The sequence below is a fragment of the Triturus cristatus genome, chromosome 4_1 (assembly GCF_964204655.1).
Source record: "Triturus cristatus chromosome 4_1, aTriCri1.1, whole genome shotgun sequence".
NCBI classification, from domain to species: domain Eukaryota; kingdom Metazoa; phylum Chordata; class Amphibia; order Caudata; family Salamandridae; genus Triturus; species Triturus cristatus.
In genome coordinates, this window is record NC_140585.1 from 139,073,873 (window position 1) to 139,096,360 (window position 22,488).

Below are 22,488 nucleotides of genomic sequence, written 5' to 3' on the forward strand. Positions count from 1 at the left end.
GAAAGTTCCCACGCCCTGTGTAAAAATGCATTTATTCCCAGGTTTTGAGCAGTGACACTGTAATGCTAATAAAGTATAAGATCCAACTGAACACTGACTCTGTCAATGGTGATCCAAAGGGACTTTATGAAAGATCCCAGCTACAAACACCAGAACCAAAATAGACTTAGGGGACACCCGGATTTGAACCAGGGATCTCTTGATCTGCAGTCAAATGCTCTACCACTGAGCTATATCCCCAACTGTTTTCAAAGATCAGAATGACAATATATCAGTACATTATGAAAGAGTGAGAGGCTCAAGCTCAGTTGGGCCACAAAGTACGAGCTTGAAACTGTGGAAAAGGAGAAGTAGTTCTTAATATTATTAATTAAAGGAAAACAAGATCATTTAAAAAACAAAATGTATATGTTTAATTGTTATTTTATTTGAATAGGCAGTGGTCCATAGGACCAATATCTGTAATTAAAATGTTTGTTTTGAAACATTCTCAAAGAGGAAGAGGTTTTTACAAGACTACTTATCTTTGTGGATTGATTACCACAATCACTGATATGGTGGTGAAGTATGATTGTTTTGGGCCAAATTACGGTGAAAAAACATTTCTACATACCACTACAATTTGGTATTTGAAGGTACAACCAAACACCCATTTCATGTACCTTCGATTTAATACATCAGAAAAAGCTATTTTGTGTTCGCAAATGGCCTGGTTTCTCAGACCAGCCTGCTTGCACCTGCAACTCGGGTTCGTACATCTTGTACGTGGGCAGCGTTTTTTAGTAGAAAGTAAATAGATTATGCATTGCACAAAAATGAAGTGCTTCAAACAAACACATACTTTGTATGCACAGAGAAGAGGTGGAATACATGTAAGACTGAGGACACAGGTTAAATGAGGAATAGATTGACTGCATTTCTGCCCACTTTTCTATGCAATTTCTGTAGTGCGATCAAAGGAAGCACCAAACTGTAAAACAAAGTTGTCAATTGCTTTCATAGTCCATTCCCATTGTTTGGTGCTGTGAAAGGAAGAGCCAGATTCCAAAATAAATCAATGCTTTTTCAGACATTTCCCATACGGAATACCGAGCCCTGTATAAAAATGCATTTACTCTCTGGTTTTGAGCAGTGACATTGTAATGCTATTAAAGTGTAAGATCCAAGCGAACACTGACTCTGTCAATGATGATCCAAAGGGGTTTTATGAAAAGTCCCAGCTACAAACACAAGAACCAAAACAGGCCAACAGGACACCTGGATTTGAACCAGGGACCTCTTTATCTGCAGTCAAATGCTCTACAACTCAGCTATATCCCCACCTGTTTGTGAGAGTCGGAATGAAAATATATCAGTACCTCATGAAAGAGTGTGAGCATCATGCTCAGTTGGGCCGGAAAGTACAAGCTTGAAACTGTGGAACAGAAGTAGTTCTTAATATTATTTATTGAAGGAAAACGGGATCGTTTAAAAAAAATATTTATATGTTTCATTGTTATTTTATTTGAACAGGCAGTGGTCCATAGGACCAATGCCTGTACATAAAATGCTTGTTTTGAAACATTCTCAAAGGGGAAGAGGTTTTTATGGGACGCCTTATCTTTTCGCGGATTGGGTACCACAATCACCGAGATGGTGGTGAAGTATGATTGTTTTGGGCCAAATAATGGACGAAAAACATTTCTACATACCACTGCAATTTGGTATTTGGAAGGTACACCCAAACATCCCTTCCAAGTACCATCAATTTAATATATCAGAAAAGGCCATTTTGTGTTCGAAAATGGCCTGAGTCTTCGAGCCAGCCTTTTTTCATCTGCAACGAAGGTTCATACATTTTGCACGTAGGCAGAGGTTTTAAGGAGAAATTAAATAGTTTCTACGTTGCACAAGAATGAAGTGCTTTAAACAAACACATATTTTGTATGCACAGAGGAGAGGAGGAATATATGTAAGACTGAGGACACAGGTTAAATGAGAAATAGATTGACTGCAGCGCTGCCGAGTATACTATGCCATTTCTTTAGTGCGCTACAAGGAAGCACCAAACTGTATAACAAAGTTTTCAATTGTTTTCATAGTCATGCTCTTTGCTTGAAGCTGTGAAAGGAAGAGCCGGATTCCAAAATAAATCAATGATGTTTCAGAAAGTTCCCACGCCCTGTGTAAAAATGCATTTATTCCCAGGTTTTGAGCAGTGACACTGTAATGATAATAAAGTATAAGATCCAACTGAACACTGACTCTGTCAATGGTGATCCAAAGGGACTTTATGAAAGATCCCAGCTACAAACACCAGAATCAAAATAGGTTTAGGGGACACCCGGATTTGAACCAGGGACCTCTTGATCTGCAGTCAAATGCTCTACCACTGAGCTATATCCCCAACTGTTTTCAAAGATCAGAATGACAATATATCAGTACATCATGAAAGAGTGAGAGGCTCAAGCTCAGTTGGGCCACAAAGTACGAGCTTGAAACTGTGGAAAAGTAGAAGTAGTTCTTAATATTATTAATTAAAGGAAAACAGGATCATTTAAAAAACAAAATGTATATGTTTAATTGTTATTTTATTTGAATAGGCAGTGGTCCATAGGACCAATATCTGTAATTAAAATGTTTGTTTTGAAACATTCTCAAAGAGGAAGAGGTTTTTACGAGACTACTTATCTTTGTGGATTGATTACCACAATCACTGATATGGTGGTGAAGTATGATTGTTTTGGGCCAAATTACGGTGAAAAAACATTTCTACATACCACTACAATTTGGTATTTGAAGGTACAACCAAACACCCATTTCATGTTTCTTCAATTTAATACATCAGAAAAAGCTATTTTGTGTTCGCAAATGGCCTGGTTTCTCAGACCAGCCTGCTTGCACCTGCAACTAGGGTTCGTACATCTTGTACGTGGGCAGCGTTTTTTAGTAGAAAGTAAATAGATTATGCATTGCACAAAAATGAAGTGCTTCAAACAAACACATACTTTGTATGCACAGAGAAGAGGTGGAATACATGTAAGACTGAGGACACAGGTTAAATGAGGAATAGATTGACTGCATTTCTGCCCACTTTTCTATGCAATTTCTGTAGAGCGATCAAAGGAAGCACCAAACTGTAAAACAAAGTTGTCAATTGCTTTCATAGTCCATTCCCTTTGTTTGGTGCTGTGAAAGGAAGAGCCAGATTCCAAAATAAATCAATGCTTTTTCAGACATTTCCCATACGGAATACCGAGCCCTGTATAAAAATGCATTTACTCTCAGGTTTTGAGCAGTGACATTGTAATGCTATTAAAGTGTAAGATCCAAGCGAACACTGACTCTGTCAATGATGATCCAAAGGGGTTTTATGAAAAGTCCCAGCTACAAACACAAGAACCAAAAAAGGCTAAGAGGACACCTGGATTTGAACCAGGGAGCTCTTGATCTGCAGTCAAATGCTCTACCATTGAGCTATATCCCCACCTGTTTGTGAGAGTCGGAATGAAAATATATACGTACCTCATGAAAGAGTGTTAGCATCATGCTCAGTTGGGCCGGAAAGTCCAAGCTTGAAACTGTGGAACAGGAGATGTAGTTCTTAATATTATTTATTGAAGGAAAACGGGATCGTTTAAAAAAAATATTTATATGTTTCATTGTTATTTTATTTGAACAGGCAATAGTCCATAGGACCAATGCCTGTACATAAAATGCTTGTTTTTAAACATTCTCAAAGGGGAAGAGGTTTTTACGGGACGCCTTATCCTTTCGCGGATTGGTTACCACAATCACCGAGATGGTGGTGAAGTATGATTGTATTGGGCCAAATGATGGACGAAAAACATTTCTACATACCACTGCAATTTGGTATTTGGAAGGTACACCCAAACGTCCCTTTCAAGTACCATCAATTTAATATATCAGAAAAGGCCATTTTGTGTTCGAAAATGGCCTGAGTCTTCGAGCCAGCCTTTTTTCATCTGCAACGAGGGTTCATACATTTTGCACGTAGGCAGAGGTTTTAAGGAGAAATTAAATAGTTTCTACGTTGCACAAGAATGAAGTGCTTAAACAAACACATATTTTCTATGCACAGAGGAGAGGAGGAATATATGTAAGACTGAGGACACAGGTTAAAAGAGAAATAGATTGACTGCAGCGCTGCCGAGTATACTATGCCATTTCTTTAGTGCGCTACAAGGAAGCACCAAACTGTATAACAAAGTTTTCAATTGTTTTCATAGTCATTCTCTTTGTTTGAAGCTGTGAAAGGAAGAGCCGGATTCCAAAATAAATCAATGATGTTTCAGAAAGTTCCCACGCCCTGTGTAAAAATGCATTTATTCCCAGGTTTTGAGCAGTGACACTGTAATGCTAATAAAGTATAAGATCCAACTGAACACTGACTCTGTCAATGGTGATCCAAAGGGACTTTATGAAAGATCCCAGCTACAAACACCAGAACCAAAATAGGTTTAGGGGACATCTGGATTTAAACCAGGGACCTCTTGATCTGCAGTCAAATGCTCTACCACTGAGCTATATCCCCAACTGTTTTCAAAGATCAGAATGGCAATATATCAGTACATCATGAAAGAGTGAGAGGCTCAAGCTCAGTTGGGCCACAAAGTACGAGCTTGAAACTGTGGAAAAGGAGTAGTTCTTAATATTATTGATTAAAGTAAAACAGGATCATTTAAAAAACAAAATGTATATGTTTAATTGTTATTTTATTTGAATAGGCAGTGGTCGATAGGACCAATATCTGTAATTAAAATGTTTGTTTTGAAACATTCTCAAAGAGGAAGAGGTTTTTACGAGACTACTTATCTTTGTGGATTGATTACCACAATCACTGATATGGTGGTGAAGTATGATTGTTTTGGGGCAAATTACGGTGAAAAAACATTTCTACATACCACTACAATTTGGCATTTGAAGGTACAACCAAACACCCATTTCATGTACCTTCGATTTAATACATCAGAAAAAGCTATTTTGTGTTCGCAAATGGCCTGGTTTCTCAGACCAGCCTGCTTGCACCTGCAACTAGGGTTCGTACATCTTGTACGTGGGCAGCGTTTTTTAGTAGAAAGTAAATAGATTATGCATTGCACAAAAATGAAGTGCTTTAAACAAACACATACTTTGTATGCACAGAGAAGAGGTGGAATACATGTAAGACTGAGGACACAGGTTAAATGAGGAATAGATTGACTGCATTTCTGCCCACTTTTCTATGCAATTTCTGTAGTGCGATCAAAGGAAGCACCAAACTGTAAAACAAAGTTGTCAATTGCTTTCATAGTCCATTCCCTTTGTTTGGTACTGTGAAAGGAAGAGCCAGATTCCAAAATAAATCAATGCTTTTTCAGACATTTCCCATACGGAATACCGAGCCCTGTATAAAAATGCATTTACTCTCAGGTTTTGAGCAGTGACATTGTAATGCTATTAAAGTGTAAGATCCAAGCGAACACTGACTCTGTCAATGATGATCCAAAGGGGTTTTATGAAAAGTCCCAGCTACAAACACAAGAACCAAAACAGGCTAAGGGGACACCTGAATTTGAACCAGGGACCTCTTGATCTGCAGTCAAATGCTCTACCACTGAGCTATGTCCCCACCTGTTTGTGAGAGTCGGAATGAAAATATATCAGTACCTCATGAAAGAGTGTGAGCATCATGCTCAGTTGGGCCGGAAAGTACAAGCTTGAAACTGTGGAACAGGAGAAGTAGTTCTTAATATTATTTATTGAAGGAAAACGGGATCGTTTAAAAAAATATTTATATGTTTCATTGTTATTTTATTTGAACAGGCAGTGGTCCATAGGACCAATGCCTGTACATAAAATGCTTGTTTTGAAACATTCTCAAAGGGGAAGAGGTTTTTATGGGACGCCTTATCCTTTCGCGGATTGGTTACCACAATCACCGAGATGGTGGTGAAGTATGATTGTTTTGGGCCAAATAATGGACGAAAAACATTTCTACATACCACTGCAATTTGGTATTTGGAAGGTACACCCAAAAATCCCTTCCAAGTACCATCAATTTAATATATCAGAAAAGGCCATTTTGTGTTCGAAAATGGCCTGAGTCTTCGAGCCAGCCTTTTTTCATCTGCAACGAGGGTTCATACATTTTGCACGTAGGCAGAGGTTTTAAGGAGAAATTAAATAGTTTCTACATTGCACAAGAATGAATTGCTTTAAACAAACACATATTTTGTATGCACAGAGGAGAGGAGGAATATATGTAAGACTGAGGACACAGGTTAAATGAGAAATAGATTGACTGCAGCGCTGCCGAGTATACTATGCCATTTCTTTAGTGCGCTACAAGGAAGCACCAAACTGTATAACAAAGTTTTCAATTGTTTTCATAGTCATTCTCGTTGCTTAAAGCTGTGAAAGGAAGAGCCGGATTCCAAAATAAATCAATGATGTTTCAGAAAGTTCCCACGCCCTGTGTAAAAATGCATTTATTCCCAGGTTTTGAGCAGTGACACTGTAATGCTAATAAAGTATAAGATCCAACTGAACACTGACTCTGTCAATGGTGATCCAAAGGGTCTTTATGAAAGATCCCAGCTACAAACACCAGAATCAAAATTGGTTTAGGGGACACCCGGATTTGAACCAGGGACCTCTTGATCTGCAGTCAAATGCTCTACCACTGAGCTATATCCCCAACTGTTTTCAAAGATCAGAATGACAATATATCAGTACATCATGAAAGAGTGAGAGGCTCAAGCTCAGTTGGGCCTCAAAGTACGAGCTTGAAACTGTGGAAAAGTAGAAGTAGTTCTTAATATTATTAATTAAAGGAAAACAGGATCATTTAAAAAACAAAATGTATATGTTTAATTGTTATTTTATTTGAATAGGCAGTGGTCCATAGGACCAATATCTGTAATTAAAATGTTTGTTTTGAAACATTCTCAAAGAGGAAGAGGTTTTTACGAGACTACTTATCTTTGTGGATTGATTACCACAATCACTGATATGGTGGTGAAGTATGATTGTTTTGGGCCAAATTACGGTGAAAAAACATTTCTACATACCACTACAATTTGGCATTTGAAGGTACAACCAAACACCCATTTCATGTACCTTCGATTTAATACATCAGAAAAAGCTATTTTGTGTTCGCAAATGGCCTGGTTTCTCAGACCAGCCTGCTTGCACCTGCAACTAGGGTTCGTACATCTTGTACGTGGGCAGCGTTTTTTAGTAGAAAGTAAATAGATTATGCATTGCACAAAAATGAAGTGCTTCAAACAAACACATACTTTGTATGCACAGAGAAGAGGTGGAATACATGTAAGACTGAGGACACAGGTTAAATGAGGAATAGATTGACTGCATTTCTGCCCACTTTTCTATGCAATTTCTGTAGTGCGATCAAAGGAAGCACCAAACTGTAAAACAAAGTTGTCAATTGCTTTCATAGTCCATTCCCTTTGTTTGGTACTGTGAAAGGAAGAGCCAGATTCCAAAATAAATCAATGCTTTTTCAGACATTTCCCATACGGAATACCGAGCCCTGTATAAAAATGCATTTACTCTCAGGTTTTGAGCAGTGACATTGTAATGCTATTAAAGTGTAAGATCCAAGCGAACACTGACTCTGTCAATGATGATCCAAAGGGGTTTTATGAAAAGTCCCAGCTACAAACACAAGAACCAAAACAGGCTAAGGGGACACCTGAATTTGAACCAGGGACCTCTTGATCTGCAGTCAAATGCTCTACCACTGAGCTATGTCCCCACCTGTTTGTGAGAGTCGGAATGAAAATATATCAGTACCTCATGAAAGAGTGTGAGCATCATGCTCAGTTGGGCCGGAAAGTACAAGCTTGAAACTGTGGAACAGGAGAAGTAGTTCTTAATATTATTTATTGAAGGAAAACGGGATCGTTTAAAAAAATATTTATATGTTTCATTGTTATTTTATTTGAACAGGCAGTGGTCCATAGGACCAATGCCTGTACATAAAATGCTTGTTTTGAAACATTCTCAAAGGGGAAGAGGTTTTTATGGGACGCCTTATCCTTTCGCGGATTGGTTACCACAATCACCGAGATGGTGGTGAAGAATGATTTTTTTGGGCCAAATAATGGACAAAAAAAATTTCTACATACCACTGCAATTTGGTATTTGGAAGGTACACCCAAACGTCCCTCTCAAGTACCCTCAATTTAATATATAAGAAAAGGCCATTTTGTGTTCGGAAATGGCCTGAGTCTTCGAGCCAGCCTTTTTTCATCTGCAACGAGGGTTCATACATTTTGCACGTAGGCAGAGGTTTTAAGGAGAAATTAAATAGTTTCTACGTTGCACAAGAATGAAGTGCTTTAAACAAACACATATTTTGTATGCACAGAGGAGAGGAGGAATATATGTAAGACTGAGGACACAGGTTAAATGAGAAATAGATTGACTGCAGCGCTGCCGAGTGTACTATGCCATTTCTTTAGTGCGCTACAAGGAAGCACCAAACTGTATAACAAAGTTTTCAATTGTTTTCATAGTCATTCTCTTTGCTTGAAGCTGTGAAAGGAAGAGCCGGATTCCAAAATAAATCAATGATGTTTCAGAAAGTTCCCACGCCCTGTGTAAAAATGCATTTATTCCCAGGTTTTGAGCAGTGACACTGTAATGCTAATAAAGTATAAGACCCAACTGAACACTGACTCTGTCAATGGTGATCCAAAGGGACTTTATGAAAGATCCCAGCTACAAACACCAGAACCAAAATAGGCTTAGGGGACACCCGGATTTGAACCAGGGACCTCTTGATCTGCAGTCAAATGCTCTACCACTGAGCTATATCCCCAACTGTTTTCACAGATCAGAATGACAATATATCAGTACATCATGAAAGAGTGAGAGGCTCAAGCTCAGTTGGGCCACAAAGTACGAGCTTGAAACTGTGGAAAAGGAGAAGTAGTTCTTAATATTATTAATTAAAGGAAAACAGGATCATTTAAAAAACAAAATGTATATGTTTAATTGTTATTTTATTTGAATAGGCAGTGGTCCATAGGACCAATATCTGTATTTAAAATGTTTGTTTTGAAACATTCTCAAAGAGGAAGAGGTTTTTACGAGACTACTTATCTTTGTGGATTGATTACCACAATCACTGATATGGTGGTGAAGTATGATTGTTTTGGGCCAAATTACGGTGAAAAAACATTTCTACATACCACTACAATTTGGTATTTGAAGGTACAACCAAACACCCATTTCATGTACCTTCGATTTAATACATCAGAAAAAGCTATTTTGTGTTCGCAAATGGCCTGGTTTCTCAGACCAGCCTGCTTGCACCTGCAACTAGGGTTCGAACATCTTGTACGTGGGCAGCGTTTTTTAGTAGAAAGTAAATAGATTATGCATTGCACAAAAATGAAGTGCTTCAAACAAACACATACTTTGTATGCACAGAGAAGAGGTGGAATACATGTAAGACTGAGGACACAGGTTAAATGAGGAATAGATTGACTGCATTTCTGCCCACTTTTCTATGCAATTTCTGTAGTGCGATCAAAGGAAGCACCAAACTGTAAAACAAAGTTGTCAATTGCTTTCATAGTCCATTCCCTTTGTTTGGTGCTGTGAAAGGAAGAGCCAGATTCCAAAATAAATCAATGCGTTTTCAGACATTTCCCATACGGAATAACGAGCCCTGTATAAAAATGCATTTACTCTCAGGTTTTGAGCAGTGACATTGTAATGCTATTAAAGTGTAAGATCCAAGTGAACACTGACTCTGTCAATGATGATCCAAAGGGGTTTTATGAAAAGTCCCAGCTACAAACACAAGAACCAAAACAGGCTAAGTGGACACCTGAATTTGAACCAGGGACATCTTGATCTGCAGTCAATTGCTCTACGACTGAGCTATGTCCCCACCTGTTTGTGAGAGTCGGAATGAAAATATATCAGTACCTCATGAAAGAGTGTGAGCATCATGCTCAGTTGGGCCGGAAAGTACAAGCTTGAAACTGTGGAACAGGAGAAGTAGTTCTTAATATTATTTATTGAAGGAAAACGGGATTGTTTAAAAAAAATATTTATAAGTTTCATTGTTATTTTATTTGAACAGGCAGTGGTCCATAGGACCAATGCCTGTACATAAAATGCTTGTTTTGAAACATTCTCAAAGGGGAAGAGGTTTTTACGGGACGCCTTATCGTTTCGCGGATTGGTTACCACAATCACCGAGATGGTGGTGAAGTATGATTGTTTTGGGCCAAATGATGGACGAAAAACATTTCTACATACCACTGCAATTTGGTATTTGAAAGGTACACCCAAATGTCCCTTTCAAGTACCATCAATTTAATATATCGGAAAAGGCCATTTTGTGTTCGAAAATGGCCTGAGTCTTCGAGCCAGCCTTTTTTCATCTGCAACGAGGGTTCATACATTTTGCACGTAGGCAGAGGTTTTAAGGAGAAATTAAATAGTTTCTACGTTGCACAAGAATGAAGTGCTTTAAACAAACACATATTTTGTATGCACAGAGGAGAGCAGGAATATATGTAAGACTGAGGACACAGGTTAAATGAGAAATAGATTGACTGCAGCGCTGCCCAGTATACTATGCCATTTCTTTAGTGCGCTACAAGGAAGCACCAAACTGTATAACAAAGTTTTCAATTGTTTTCATAGTCATTCTCTTTGTTTGAAGCTGTGAAAGGAAGAGCCGGATTCCAAAATAAATCAATGATGTTTCAGAAAGTTCCCACGCCCTGTGTAAAAATGCATTTATTCCCAGGTTTTGAGCAGTGACACTGTAATGCTAATAAAGTATAAGATCCAACTGAACACTGACGCTGTCAATGGTGATCCAAAGGGACTTTATGAAAGATCCCAGCTACAAACACCAGAACCAAAATAGGTTTAGGGGACACACGGATTTGAACCAGGGACCTCTTGATCTGCAGTCAAATGCTCTACCACTGAGCTATATCCCCAACTGTTTTCAAAGATCAGAATGACAATATAACAGTACATCATGAAAGAGTGAGAGGCTCAAGCTCAGTTGGGCCACAAAGTACGAGCTTGAAACTGTGGAAAAGGAGAAGTAGTTCTTAATAATATTAATTAAAGGAAAACAGGATCATTTAAAAAACAAAATGTATATGTTTAATTCTTATTTCATTTGAATAGGCAGTGGTCCATAGGACCAATATCTGTAATTAAAATGTTTGTTTTGAAACATTCTCAAAGAGGAAGAGGTTTTTACGAGACTACTTATCTTTGTGGATTGATTACCACAATCACTGATATGGTGGTGAAGTATGATTGTTTTACGCCAAATTATGGTGAAAAAACATTTCTACATACCACTACAATTTGGTATTTGAAGGTACAACCAAACACCCATTTCATGTACCTTCGATTTAATACATCAGAAAAAGCTATTTTGTGTTCGCAAATGGCCTGGTTTCTCAGACCAGCCTGCTTGCACCTGCAACTAGAGTTCGTACATCTTGTACGTGGGCAGCGTTTTTTAGTAGAAAGTAAATAGATTATGCATTGCACAAAAATGAACTGCTTCAAACAAACACATACTTTGTATGCACAGAGAAGAGGTGGAATACATGTAAGACTGAGGACACAGGTTAAATGAGTAATAGATTGACTGCATTTCTGCCCACTTTTCTCTGCAATTTCTGTAGTGCGATCAAAGGAAGCACCAAACTGTAAAACAAAGTTGTCAATTGCTTTCATAGTCCATTCCCTTTGTTTGGTGCTGTGAAAGGAAGAGCCAGATTCCAAAATAAATCAATGCTTTTTCAGACATTTCCCATACGGAATACCGAGCCCTGTATAAAAATGCATTTACTCTCAGGTTTTGAGCAGTGACATTGTAATGCTATTAAAGTGTAAGATCCAAGCGAACACTGACTCTGTCAATGATGATCCAAAGGGGTTTTATGAAAAGTCCCAGCTACAAACACAAGAACCTTAACAGGCTAAGGGGACACCTGGATTTGAACCAGGGACCTCTTGATCTGCAGTCAACTGCTCTACCACTTAGCTATGTCCCCACCTGTTTGTGATAGTCGGAATGAAAATATATCAGTACCTCATGAAAGAGTGTGAGCATCATGCTCAGTTGGGCCGGAAAGTACAAGCTTGAAACTGTGGAACAGGAGAAGTAGTTCTTAATATTATTTATTGAAGGAAAACGGGATCGTTTAAAAAAAATATTTATATGTTTCATTGTTATTTTATTTGAACAGGCAGTGGTCCATAGGACCAATGCCTGTACGTAAATTGCTTGTTTTGAAACATTCTCAAAGGGGAAGAGGTTTTTATGGGACGCCTTATCCTTTCGCGGATTGGTTACCACAATCACCGAGATGGTGGTGAAGTATGATTGTTTTTGGGCAAATGATGGACGAAAAACATTTCTACATACCACTGCAATTTGGTATTTGGAAGGTACACCCAAACGTCCCTTTCAAGTACCATCAATTTAATATATCAGAAAAGGCCATTTTGTGTTCGAAAATTGCCTGAGTCTTCGAGCCAGCCTTTTTTCATCTGCAACGAGTGTTCATACATTTTGCACGTAGGCAGAGGTTTTAAGGAGAAATTAAATAGTTTCTATGTTGCACAAGAATGAAGTGCTTTAAACAAACACATATTTTGTATGCACAGAGGAGAGGAGGAATATATGTAAGACTGAGGACACAGGTTAAATGAGAAATAGATTGACTGCAGCGCTGCCGAGTATACTATGCCATTTCTTTAGTGCGCTACAAGGAAGCACCAAACTGTATAACAAAGTTTTCAATTGTTTTCATAGTCATTCTCTTTGCTTGAAGCTGTGAAAGGGAGAGCCGGATTCCAAAATAAATCAATGATGTTTCAGAAAGTTCCCACGCCCTGTGTAAAAATGCATTTATTCCCAGGTTTTGAGCAGTGACACTGTAATGCTAATAAAGTATAAGATCCAACTGAACACTGACTCTGTCAATGGTGATCCAAAGGGACTTTATGAAAGATCCCAGCTACAAACACCAGAACCAAAATAGGCTTAGGGGACACCCGGATTTGAACCAGGGACCTCTTGATCTGCAGTCAAATGCTCTACCACTGAGCTATATCCCCAAATGTTTTCAAAGATCAGAATGACAATATATCAGTACATCATGAAAGAGTGAGAGGCTCAAGCTCAGTTGGGCCACAAAGTACGAGCTTGAAACTGTGGAAAAGGAGAAGTAGTTCTTAATATTATTAATTAAAGGAAAGCAGGATCATTTAAAAAACAAAATGTATATGTTTAATTGTTATTTTATTTGAATAGGCAGTGGTCCATAGGACCAATATCTGTAATTAAAATGTTTGTTTTGAAACATTCTCAATGAGGAAGAGGTTTTTACGAGACTACTTATCTTTGTGGATTGATTACCACAATCACTGATATGGTGGTGAAGTATGATTGTTTTTGGCCAAATTACGGTGAAAAAACATTTCTACATACCACTACAATTTGGTATTTGAAGGTACAACCAAACACCCCTTTCATGTACCTTCGATTTAATACATCAGAAAAAGCTATTTTGTGTTCGCAAATGGCCTGGTTTCGTAGACCAGCCTGCTTGCACCTGCAACTAGGGTTCGTACATCTTGTACGTGGGCAGCGTATTTTAGTAGAAAGTAAATAGATTATGCATTGCACAAAAATGAAGTGCTTCAAACAAACACATACTTTGTATGCACAGAGAAGAGGTGGAATACATGTAAGACTGAGGACACAGGTTAAATGAGGAATAGATTGACTGCATTGCTGCCCACTTTTCTATGCAATTTCTGTAGTGCGATTGAAGGAAGCACTAAACTGTAAAACAAAGTTGCCAATTGCTTTCATAGTCCATTCCCTTTGTTTGGTGCTGTGAAAGGAAGAGCCAGATTCCAAAATAAATCAATGCTTTTTCAGACATTTCCCATACGGAATACCGAGCCCTGTATAAAAATGCATTTACTCTCAGGTTTTGAGCAGTGACATTGTAATGCTGTTAAAGTGTAAGATCCAAGCGAACACTGACTCTGTCAATGATGATCCAAAGGGGTTTTATGAAAAGTCCCAGCTACAAACACAAGAACCAAAACAGGCCAAGGGGACACCTGGATTTGAACCAGGGACCTCTTGATCTGCAGTCAAATGCTCTACCACTGAGCTATATCCCCACCTGTTTGTGAGAGTCGGAATGAAAATATATCAGTACCTCATGAAAGAGTGTGAGCATCATGCTCAGTTGGGCCGGAAAGTACAAGCTTGAAACTGTGGAACAGGAGAAGTAGTTCTTAATATTATTTATTGAAGGAAAACGGGATCGTTTAAAAAAAATATTTATATGTTTCATTGTTATTTTATTTGAACAGGCAGTGGTCCATAGGACCAATGCCTGTACATAAAATGCTTGTTTTGAAACATTCTCAAAGGGGAAGAGGTTTTTACGGGACGCCTTATCCTTTCGCGGATTGGTTACCACAATCACCGAGATGGTGGTGAAGTATGATTGTTTTGGGCCAAATGATGGACGAAAAACATTTCTACATACCACTGCAATTTGGTATTTGGAAGGTACACCCAAACGTCCCTTTCAAGTACCATCAATTTAATATATCAGAAAAGGCCATTTTGTGTTCGAAAATGGCCTGAGTCTTCGAGCCAGCCTTTTTTCATCTGCAACGAGGGTTCATACATTTTGCACGTAGGCAGAGGTTTTAAGGAGAAATTAAATAGTTTCTACGTTGCACAAGAATGAAGTGCTTTAAACAAACACATATTTTGTATGCACAGAGGAGAGGAGGAATATCTGTAAGACAGAGGACACATGTTAAATGAGAAATAGATTGACTGCAGCGCTGCCGAGTATACTATGCCATTTCTTTAGTGCGCTACAAGGAAGCACCAAACTGTATAACAAAGTTTTCAATTGTTTTCATAGTCCAAAGGGACTTTATGAAAGATCCCAGCTACAAACACCAGAACCAAAATAGGCTTAGGGGACACCCGGATTTGAACCAGGGACCTCTTGATCTGCAGTCAAATGCTCTACCACTGAGCTATATCCCCAAATGTTTTCAAAGATCAGAATGACAATATATCAGTACATCATGAAAGAGTGAGAGGCTCAAGCTCAGTTGGGCCACAAAGTACGAGCTTGAAACTGTGGAAAAGGAGAAGTAGTTCTTAATATTATTAATTAAAGGAAAGCAGGATCATTTAAAAAACAAAATGTATATGTTTAATTGTTATTTTATTTGAATAGGCAGTGGTCCATAGGACCAATATCTGTAATTAAAATGTTTGTTTTGAAACATTCTCAATGAGGAAGAGGTTTTTACGAGACTACTTATCTTTGTGGATTGATTACCACAATCACTGATATGGTGGTGAAGTATGATTGTTTTTGGCCAAATTACGGTGAAAAAACATTTCTACATACCACTACAATTTGGTATTTGAAGGTACAACCAAACACCCCTTTCATGTACCTTCGATTTAATACATCAGAAAAAGCTATTTTGTGTTCGCAAATGGCCTGGTTTCGTAGACCAGCCTGCTTGCACCTGCAACTAGGGTTCGTACATCTTGTACGTGGGCAGCGTATTTTAGTAGAAAGTAAATAGATTATGCATTGCACAAAAATGAAGTGCTTCAAACAAACACATACTTTGTATGCACAGAGAAGAGGTGGAATACATGTAAGACTGAGGACACAGGTTAAATGAGGAATAGATTGACTGCATTGCTGCCCACTTTTCTATGCAATTTCTGTAGTGCGATTGAAGGAAGCACTAAACTGTAAAACAAAGTTGCCAATTGCTTTCATAGTCCATTCCCTTTGTTTGGTGCTGTGAAAGGAAGAGCCAGATTCCAAAATAAATCAATGCTTTTTCAGACATTTCCCATACGGAATACCGAGCCCTGTATAAAAATGCATTTACTCTCAGGTTTTGAGCAGTGACATTGTAATGCTGTTAAAGTGTAAGATCCAAGCGAACACTGACTCTGTCAATGATGATCCAAAGGGGTTTTATGAAAAGTCCCAGCTACAAACACAAGAACCAAAACAGGCCAAGGGGACACCTGGATTTGAACCAGGGACCTCTTGATCTGCAGTCAAATGCTCTACCACTGAGCTATATCCCCACCTGTTTGTGAGAGTCGGAATGAAAATATATCAGTACCTCATGAAAGAGTGTGAGCATCATGCTCAGTTGGGCCGGAAAGTACAAGCTTGAAACTGTGGAACAGGAGAAGTAGTTCTTAATATTATTTATTGAAGGAAAACGGGATCGTTTAAAAAAAATATTTATATGTTTCATTGTTATTTTATTTGAACAGGCAGTGGTCCATAGGACCAATGCCTGTACATAAAATGCTTGTTTTGAAACATTCTCAAAGGGGAAGAGGTTTTTACGGGACGCCTTATCCTTTCGCGGATTGGTTACCACAATCACCGAGATGGTGGTGAAGTATGATTGTTTTGGGCCAAATGATGGACGAAAAACATTTCTACATACCACTGCAATTTGGTATTTGGAAGGTACACCCAAACGTCCCTTTCAAGTACCATCAATTTAATATATCAGAAAAGGCCATTTTGTGTTCGAAAATGGCCTGAGTCTTCGAGCCAGCCTTTTTTCATCTGCAACGAGGGTTCATACATTTTGCACGTAGGCAGAGGTTTTAAGGAGAAATTAAATAGTTTCTACGTTGCACAAGAATGAAGTGCTTTAAACAAACACATATTTTGTATGCACAGAGGAGAGGAGGAATATCTGTAAGACAGAGGACACATGTTAAATGAGAAATAGATTGACTGCAGCGCTGCCGAGTATACTATGCCATTTCTTTAGTGCGCTACAAGGAAGCACCAAACTGTATAACAAAGTTTTCAATTGTTTTCATAGTCATTCTCTTTGTTTGAAGCTGTGAAAGGAAGAGCCAGATTCCAAAATAAATCAATGATGTTTCAGAAAGTTCCCACGCCCTGTGTAAAAATGCATTTATTCCCAGGTTTTGAGCAGTGACACTGTAATGCTAATAAAGTATAAGATCCAACTGAACACTGACTCTGTCAATGGTGATCCAAAGGGACTTTATGAAAGATCCTAGCTACAAACACCAGAACCAAAATAGGTTTAGGGGACACCCGGATTTGAACCAGGGACCTCTTGATCTGCAGTCAAATGCTCTACCACTGAGCTATATCCCCAACTGTTTTCAAAGATCAGAATGACAATATAACAGTACATCATGAAAGAGTGAGAGGCTCAAGCTCAGTTGGGCCACAAAGTACGAGCTTGAAACTGTGGAAAAGGAGAAGTAGTTCTTAATATTATTAATTAAAGGAAAACAGGATCATTTAAAAAACAAAATGTATATGTTTAATTGTTATTTTATTTGAATAGGCAGTGGTCCATAGGACCAATATCTGTAATTAAAATGTTTGTTTTGAAACATTCTCAAAGAGGAACAGGTTTTTACGAGACTACTTATCTTTGTGGAATGATTACCACAATCACTGATATGGTGGTGAAGTATGATTGTTTTGGGCCAAATTACGGTGAAAAAACATTTCTACATACCACTACAATTTGGTATTTGAAGGTACAACCAAACACCCATTTCATGTACCTTCGATTTAATACATCAGAAAAAGCAATTTAGTGTTCGCAAATGGCATGGTTTCTCAGACCAGCCTGCTTGCACCTGCAACTAGGGTTCATACATCTTGTACGTGGGCAGCGTTTTTTAGTAGAAAGTAAATAGATTATGCATTGCACAAAAAATGAAGTGCTTCAAACAAACACATACTTTGTATGCACAGAGAAGAGGTGGAATACATGTAAGACTGAGGACACAGGTTAAATGAGGAATAGATTGACTGCATTTCTGCCCACTTTTCTATGCAATTTCTGTAGTGCGATCGAAGGAAGCACCAAACTGTAAAACAAAGTTGTCAATTGCTTTCATAGTCCATTCCCTTTGTTTGGTGCTGTGAAAGGAAGAGCCAGATTCCAAAATAAATCAATGCTTTTTCAGACATTTCCCATACGAAATACCGAGCCCTGTATAAAAATGCATTTAATCTCAGGTTTTGAGCAGTGACATTGTAATGCTATTAAAGTGTAAGATCCAAGCGAACACTGACTCTGTCAATGATGATCCAAAGGGGTTTTATGAAAAGTCCCAGCTACAAACACAAGAACCAAAACAGGCCAACGGGACACCTGGATTTGAACCAGGGACCTCTTTATCTGCAGTCAAATGCTCTACAACTCAGCTATATCCCCACCTGTTAGTGAGAGTCGGAATGAAAATATATCAGTACCTCATGAAAGAGTGTGAGCATCATGCTCAGTTGGGCCGGAAAGTACAAGCTTGAAACTGTGGAACAGAAGTAGTTCTTAATATTATTTATTGAAGGAAAACGGGATCGCTTAAAAATAATATTTATATGTTTCATTGTTATTTTATTTGAACAGGCAGTGGTCCATAGGACCAATGCCTGTACATAAAATGCTTGTTTTGAAACATTCTCAAAGGGGAAGAGGTTTTTACGGGACGCCTTATCCTTTCGCGGATTGGTTACCATAATCACCGAGATGGTGGTGAAGTATGATTGTTTTGGGCCAAATGATGGACGAAAAACATTTCTACATACCACTGCAATTTGGTATTTGGAAGGTACACCCAAACGTCCCTTTCAAGTACCATCAATTTAATATATCAGAAAAGGCCATTTTGTGTTCGAAAATGGCCTGAGTCTTCGAGCCAGCCTTTTTTCATCTGCAACGAGGGTTCATACATTTTGCACGTAGGCAGAGGTTTTAAGGAGAAATTAAATAGTTTCTACGTTGCACAAGAATGAAGTGCTTTAAACAAACACATATTTTGTATGCACAGAGGAGAGGGGGAATATATGTAAGACTGAGGACACAGGTTAAATGAGAAATAGATTGACTGCAGCGCTGCCGAGTATACTATGCCATTTCTTTAGTGCGCTACAAGGAAGCACCAAACTGTATAACAAAGTTTTCAATTGTTTTCATAGTGATTCTCTTTGCTTGAAGCTGTGAAAGGAAGAGCCGGATTCCAAAATAAATCAATGATGTTTCAGAAAGTTCCCACGCCCTGTGTAAAAATGCATTTATTCCCAGGTTTTGAGCAGTGACACTGTAATGCTAATAAAGTATAAGATCCAACTGAACACTGACTCTGTCAATGGTGATCCATAGGGACTTTATGAAAGATCCCAGCTACAAACACCAAAACCAAAATAGGTTTAGGGGACACCCAGATTTGAACCAGGGACCTCTTGATCTGCAGTCAAATGCTCTACCACTGAGCTATATCCCCAACTGTTTTCAAAGATCAGAATGACAATATATCAGTACATCATGAAAGAGTGAGAGGCTCAAGCTCAGTTGGGCCACAAAGTACGAGCTTGAAACTGTGGAAAAGGAGAAGTAGTTCTTAATATTATTAATTAAAGGAAAACAGGATCATTTAAAAAACAAAATGTATATGTTTAATTGTTATTTTATTTGAATAGGCAGTGGTCCATAGGACCAATATCTGTAATTAAAATGTTTGTTTTGAAACATTCTCAAAGGGGAAGAGGTTTTTACGAGACTACTTATCTTTGTGGATTGATTACCACAATCACTGATATGGTGGTGAAGTATGATTGTTTTGGGCCAAATTACGGTGAAAAAAAATTTCTGCATACCACTACAATTTGGTATTTGAAGGTACAACCAAACACCCCTTTCATGTACCTTCGATTTAATACATCAGAAAAAGCTATTTTGTGTTCGCAAATGGCCTGGTTTCTCAGACCAGCCTGCTTGCACCTGCAACTAGGGTTCGTACATCTTGTACGTGGGCAGCGTATTTTAGTAGAAAGTAAATAGATTATGCATTGCACAAAAAATGAAGTGCTTCAAACAAACACATACTTTGTATGCACAGAGAAGAGGTGGAATACATGTAAGACTGAGGACACAGGTTAAATGAGGAATAGATTGACTGCATTTCTGCCCACTTTTCTATGCAATTTCTGTAGTGCGATCGAAGGAAGCACCAAACTGTAAAACAAAGTTGTCAATTGCTTTCATAGTCCATTCCCTTTGTTTGGTGCTGTGAAAGGAAGAGCCAGATTCCAAAATAAATCAATGCTTTTTCAGACATTTCCCATACGAAATACCGAGCCCTGTATAAAAATGCATTTACTCTCAGGTTTTGAGCAGTGACATTGTAATGCTATTAAAGTGTAAGATCCAAGCGAACACTGACTCTGTCAATGATGATCCAAAGGGGTTTTATGAAAAGTCCCAGCTACAAACACAAGAACCAAAACAGGCCAACAGGACACCTGGATTTGAACCAGGGACCTCTTTATCTGCAGTCAAATGCTCTACAACTCAGCTATATCCCCACCTGTTTGTGAGAGTCGGAATGAAAATATATCAGTACCTCATGAAAGAGTGTGAGCATCATGCTCAGTTGGGCCGGAAAGTACAAGCTTGAAACTGTGGAACAGAAGTAGTTCTTAATATTATTTATTGAAGGAAAACGGGATCGTTTAAAAAAAATATTTATATGTTTCATTGTTATTTTATTTGAACAGGCAGTGGTCCATAGGACCAATGCCTGTACATAAAATGCTTGTTTTGAAACATTCTCAAAGGGGAAGAGGTTTTTACGGGACGCCTTATCCTTTCGCGGATTGGTTACCATAATCACCGAGATGGTGGTGAAGTATGATTGTTTTGGGCCAAATGATGGACGAAAAACATTTCTACATACCACTGCAATTTGGTATTTGGAAGGTACACCCAAACGTCCCTTTAAAGTACCATCAATTTAATATATCAGAAAAGGCCATTTTGTGTTCGAAAATGGCCTGAGTCTTCGAGCCAGCCTTTTTTCATCTGCAACGAGGGTTCATACATTTTGCACGTAGGCAGAGGTTTTAAGGAGAAATTAAATAGTTTCTACGTTGCACAAGAATGAAGTGCTTTAAACAAACACATATTTTGTATGCACAGAGGAGAGGGGGAATATATGTAAGACTGAGGACACAGGTTAAATGAGAAATAGATTGACTGCAGCGCTGCCGAGTATACTATGCCATTTCTTTAGTGCGCTACAAGGAAGCACCAAACTGTATAACAAAGTTTTCAATTGTTTTCATAGTGATTCTCTTTGCTTGAAGCTGTGAAAGGAAGAGCCGGATTCCAAAATAAATCAATGATGTTTCAGAAAGTTCCCACGCCCTGTGTAAAAATGCATTTATTCCCAGGTTTTGAGCAGTGACACTGTAATGCTAATAAAGTATAAGATCCAACTGAACACTGACTCTGTCAATGGTGATCCATAGGGACTTTATGAAAGATCCCAGCTACAAACACCAAAACCAAAATAGGTTTAGGGGACACCCGGATTTGAACCAGGGACCTCTTGATCTGCAGTCAAATGCTCTACCACTGAGCTATATCCCCAACTGTTTTCAAAGATCAGAATGACAATATATCAGTACATCATGAAAGAGTGAGAGGCTCAAGCTCAGTTGGGCCACAAAGTACGAGCTTGAAACTGTGGAAAAGGAGAAGTAGTTCTTAATATTATTAATTAAAGGAAAACAGGATCATTTAAAAAACAAAATGTATATGTTTAATTGTTATTTTATTTGAATAGGCAGTGGTCCATAGGACCAATATCTGTAATTAAAATGTTTGTTTTGAAACATTCTCAAAGGGGAAGAGGTTTTTACGAGACTACTTATCTTTGTGGATTGATTACCACAATCACTGATATGGTGGTGAGGTATGATTGTTTGGGCCAAATTACGGTGAAAAAACATTTCTGCATACCACTACAATTTGGTTTTTGAAGGTACAACCAAACACCCCTTTCATGTACCTTCGATTTAATACATCAGAAAAAGCTATTTTGTGTTCGCAAATGGCCTGGTTTCTCAGACCAGCCTGCTTGCACCTGCAACTAGGGTTCGTACATCTTGTACGTGGGCAGCGTATTTTAGTAGAAAGTAAATAGATTATGCATTGCACAAAAATGAAGTGCTTCAAACAAACACATACTTTGTATGCACAGAGAAGAGGTGGAATACATGTAAGACTGAGGACACAGGTTAAATGAGGAATAGATTGACTCCATTGCTGCCCACTTTTCTATGCAATTTCTGTAGTGCGATTGAAGGAAGCACTAAACTGTAAAACAAAGTTGCCAATTGCTTTCATAGTCCATTCCCTTTGTTTGGTGCTGTGAAAGGAACAGCCAGATTCCAAAATAAATCAATGCTTTTTCAGACATTTCCCATACGGAATACCGAGCCCTGTATAAAAATGCATTTACTCTCAGGTTTTGAGCAGTGACATTGTAATGCTGTTAAAGTGTAAGATCCAAGAGAACACTGACTCTGTCAATGA

At 38.4% G+C, this 22,488-nt stretch overlaps 13 non-coding genes across 13 annotated transcripts; all 13 read right to left on the minus strand.

Annotated features, from left to right (window-relative positions):
* Positions 1 to 168: 168 nt before the first annotated feature.
* Positions 169 to 240, minus strand: TRNAC-GCA (transfer RNA cysteine (anticodon GCA)). The gene has a single exon. It is a non-coding gene; the product is annotated as a tRNA-Cys (tRNA).
* A 2,074-nt stretch (positions 241 to 2,314) lies between these two features.
* Positions 2,315 to 2,386, minus strand: TRNAC-GCA (transfer RNA cysteine (anticodon GCA)). Its single transcript has one exon. It is a non-coding gene; the product is annotated as a tRNA-Cys (tRNA).
* A 3,153-nt stretch (positions 2,387 to 5,539) lies between these two features.
* Positions 5,540 to 5,611, minus strand: TRNAC-GCA (transfer RNA cysteine (anticodon GCA)). Its single transcript has one exon. It is a non-coding gene; the product is annotated as a tRNA-Cys (tRNA).
* A 996-nt stretch (positions 5,612 to 6,607) lies between these two features.
* Positions 6,608 to 6,679, minus strand: TRNAC-GCA (transfer RNA cysteine (anticodon GCA)). The gene has a single exon. It is a non-coding gene; the product is annotated as a tRNA-Cys (tRNA).
* A 1,008-nt stretch (positions 6,680 to 7,687) lies between these two features.
* TRNAC-GCA (transfer RNA cysteine (anticodon GCA)) lies at positions 7,688 to 7,759 on the minus strand. Its single transcript has one exon. It is a non-coding gene; the product is annotated as a tRNA-Cys (tRNA).
* A 996-nt stretch (positions 7,760 to 8,755) lies between these two features.
* TRNAC-GCA (transfer RNA cysteine (anticodon GCA)) lies at positions 8,756 to 8,827 on the minus strand. The gene has a single exon. It is a non-coding gene; the product is annotated as a tRNA-Cys (tRNA).
* Positions 8,828 to 13,053: 4,226 nt separating this feature from the next.
* On the minus strand, positions 13,054 to 13,125 carry TRNAC-GCA (transfer RNA cysteine (anticodon GCA)). Its single transcript has one exon. It is a non-coding gene; the product is annotated as a tRNA-Cys (tRNA).
* A 1,008-nt stretch (positions 13,126 to 14,133) lies between these two features.
* TRNAC-GCA (transfer RNA cysteine (anticodon GCA)) lies at positions 14,134 to 14,205 on the minus strand. The gene has a single exon. It is a non-coding gene; the product is annotated as a tRNA-Cys (tRNA).
* An 820-nt stretch (positions 14,206 to 15,025) lies between these two features.
* TRNAC-GCA (transfer RNA cysteine (anticodon GCA)) lies at positions 15,026 to 15,097 on the minus strand. Its single transcript has one exon. It is a non-coding gene; the product is annotated as a tRNA-Cys (tRNA).
* A 1,008-nt stretch (positions 15,098 to 16,105) lies between these two features.
* Positions 16,106 to 16,177, minus strand: TRNAC-GCA (transfer RNA cysteine (anticodon GCA)). Its single transcript has one exon. It is a non-coding gene; the product is annotated as a tRNA-Cys (tRNA).
* A 997-nt stretch (positions 16,178 to 17,174) lies between these two features.
* Positions 17,175 to 17,246, minus strand: TRNAC-GCA (transfer RNA cysteine (anticodon GCA)). The gene has a single exon. It is a non-coding gene; the product is annotated as a tRNA-Cys (tRNA).
* Positions 17,247 to 19,321: 2,075 nt separating this feature from the next.
* Positions 19,322 to 19,393, minus strand: TRNAC-GCA (transfer RNA cysteine (anticodon GCA)). Its single transcript has one exon. It is a non-coding gene; the product is annotated as a tRNA-Cys (tRNA).
* Positions 19,394 to 21,468: 2,075 nt separating this feature from the next.
* Positions 21,469 to 21,540, minus strand: TRNAC-GCA (transfer RNA cysteine (anticodon GCA)). Its single transcript has one exon. It is a non-coding gene; the product is annotated as a tRNA-Cys (tRNA).
* Positions 21,541 to 22,488: the final 948 nt, after the last annotated feature.